This window comes from Pleurodeles waltl, unplaced genomic scaffold, assembly GCF_031143425.1.
Source record: "Pleurodeles waltl isolate 20211129_DDA unplaced genomic scaffold, aPleWal1.hap1.20221129 scaffold_67, whole genome shotgun sequence".
NCBI lineage: Eukaryota > Metazoa > Chordata > Amphibia > Caudata > Salamandridae > Pleurodeles > Pleurodeles waltl.
Window position 1 is genome coordinate 2,065,028 of NW_027150384.1, and position 3,013 is coordinate 2,068,040.

General features: G+C 48.9%; 1 non-coding gene across 1 annotated transcript; it reads right to left on the reverse strand.

The window, feature by feature from the left end:
• Window positions 1-266: 266 nt before the first annotated feature.
• TRNAL-CAG (transfer RNA leucine (anticodon CAG)) lies at window positions 267-349 on the reverse strand. Its single transcript has one exon. It is a non-coding gene; the product is annotated as a tRNA-Leu (tRNA).
• Window positions 350-3,013: the final 2,664 nt, after the last annotated feature.

Genomic DNA, 3,013 nt, shown 5'->3' on the forward strand with positions numbered 1-3,013 from the left:
ACTTAAAAAGAAAGGGAGTTACTTGGCAATACTTTATTGAATTACCCAAACCTCCTTACCTTCTCAAATCTTGCTGCTGTCTTCAGGGATAGATTTTTTTACATATATGGCAAAAAAATCGGAAAAAGCAACTTTTGTTTAAAAAGATTTTATAGCTTCGTCAATGGAGATTAAAAGTTCTGCTACTGGTTTCACGTTGCTAGTATTTGTTAATGCAAAGTTTGTTTTGCTAAAACAAAGAAGAAGACGTTTTAATCAAAAGGTGATGTCAGAAGTGGGATTCGAACCCACGCCTCCAGAGGAGACTGCGACCTGAACGCAGCGCCTTAGACCGCTCGGCCATCCTGACACACATCAACTATTCACCAAGATCACTAATACTGACATGACAGTGTCTGTTGATACTTGGGTGACATCTGTATGTTATGGCACTTCAAAATATAATTGAACCCTGGGATACCAACGGGGCTGCCTTTCTTCCAAATAAAATGCAAGATATTTGTTTACATTTTCTTACTCTGGAGCAGCCAAGCGGTGGGAGGGGAAAAATAATTCCCTCAGGATTGGCACCCCAGGTGGCATACCTAGGTGAGGCACGCCTGCCAATCACTTTACATTCCATTCTGTCCTGACTGACCCATTCCCCCAGGTCCTCGAAGAACAGGTTCTTAGATGATGCTCTCGGATATCAGGTGCCATGTCTTGTGCAAACACACTGACACCTGACGTCACCAGTCAGGCATCAACACACACACATCTCACTCGAGCCAGGCCCAGCCTATGTGGCCCATTTAAAGAAAGTTTGGCGCGCTTGGCCTCTGTTTTCACGGTACCACAAATCATAAGTTGCTGAAACACCTGTGCCATGCACTGCTCCTCACCCCCTGCCCAGGGGCAGTTCCTCCCTTAGGGCAGAAGAACATCATCCCCCCTGATGATAGCGCAGTAACCATGAAAAATAAAACTGTAATGAAGAGATTTCATTGCCATTTAATTTTTTATTTCAGCTGAGCTGAGCGACAGCGCTGGGCGGGGCTATAGCTGCTGATTGGCTGCAGGGAGCAACGCTGCTGGCTGCTCCAGTTTACACTGCGCATGTCACTTTGGTCGACTGTCTTGCAACGGTCAGCCTGATATGCACAGTTTAAACCTCTCTACTCTTAGACAGCTGGGTGGAGAGCAGGCCCAGGCCAAAGCAGCCCGCTTCAACCTATCCTGGCACTTCCTTCATGCTGCTAACATTATCAGCAGCATGAGAGCAGCATTGGGATTTGCGGAGGGGAGTCGGCTGAGACTCCAGGAGGACTCGCGCTGACTGCATCCAAGAAGAAACATGGGGCGGAGGACAAGGAAGCGTGGGTAAGTACTGTTTTTATTCATTTTTATTATTTCCGGTCTTGCGCTTTAACAAACAACTATTACTTTGTGATGAGCTTAAGGGGTTAGTAGCAGTGCTTTGGTCTCCCTTTCTCTGTATAACAGGGACGTGCAGAGAGGTAGAATTCTGAATATCCTAGAGGACTGAGGGGCAAGAGAGCCGTGCCTGGACGCAGCGCTATTGTTCGTGTGGAAGTGATAATTTTAGATCCCAAGTGCACATCCTAACTTTGGGGCACCTGTAAGAAAGTACCATCTTGCCTGGCATGTTACCCCCATATTTCACTGTATATATGTTGTTTTAGTCTATGTGTCACTGGGAACCTGCCAGGCAGGGCCTCAGTACTCATAAGTATGTGCCCTGTATGTGTTCCCTGTGTGATGGCTAACTGTCTCACTGAGGCTCTGCTAACCAGAACCTCAGTGGTTATGCTCTCTCTGCTTTCCAAATTGTCACTAACAGGCTAGTGACCAATTTCACCAATTCACATTGGCATACTGGTACACCCATATAATTTGCTAGTATATGGTACTGAGGTACCCAGGGTATTGGGGTTCCAGGAGATCCCTATGGGCTGCAGCATTTCTTTTGCCACCCATAGGGAGGTCTGACAATTCTTACACAGGCCTGCCAGTGCAGCCTGAGTGAAATAACATCCACGTTATTTCACAGCCATTTACCACTGCACTTAAGTAACTTATAAGTCACCTATATGTCTAACCTTCACCTGGTGAAGGTTGGGTGCAAAGTTACTTAGTGTGTGGGCACCCTGGCACTAGCCAAGGTGCCCCCACATCGTTCAGGGCAAATTCCTCGGACTTTGTGAGTGCGGGGACACCATTACACGCGTGCACTATACATATGTCACGACATATGTATAGCGTCACAATGGTAACTCCGAACATGGCCATGTAACATGTCTAAGATCATGGAATTGTCACCCCAATGCCATTCTGGCATTGGGGAGACAATTCCATGATCCCCCGTGTCTCTAGCACAGAACCCGGGTACTGCCAAACTGCCTTTCCGGGGTCTCCACTGCAGCTGCTGCTGCTGCCAACCCCTCAGACAGTTTTCTGCCCTCCTGGGGTCCAGGCAGCCCTGGCCCAGGAAGGCAGAACAAAGGATTTCCTCTGAGAGAGGGTGTAACACCCTCTCCCTTTGGAAATAGGTGTGATGGCTGGGGAGGAGTAGCCTCCCCCAGCCTCTGGAAATGCTTTGATGGGCACAGATGCTGCCCATCTCTGCATAAGCCAGTCTACACTGGTTCAGGGATCCCCCAGCCCTGCTCTGGCGCGAAACTGGACATAGGAAAGGGGAGTGACCACTCCCCTGACCTGCACCTCCCAGGGGAGGTGCCCAGAGCTCCTCCAGTGTGCCCCAGACCTCTGCCATCTTGGATTCAGAGGTGTTGCTGGCACACTGGACTGCTCTGAGTGGCCAGTGCCAGCAGGTGATGTCAGAGACTCCTTCTGATAGGCTCTTACCTCTCTTAGTAGCCAATCCTCCTTCCTAGGCTCCTTTTCTGGCTATTTAGGGTCTCTGCTTTGGGGAATTCTTTAGATAACGAATGCAAGAGCTCACCAGAGTTCCTCTGCATCTCCCTCTTCACCTTCTGCCAAAGGATCGACCGCT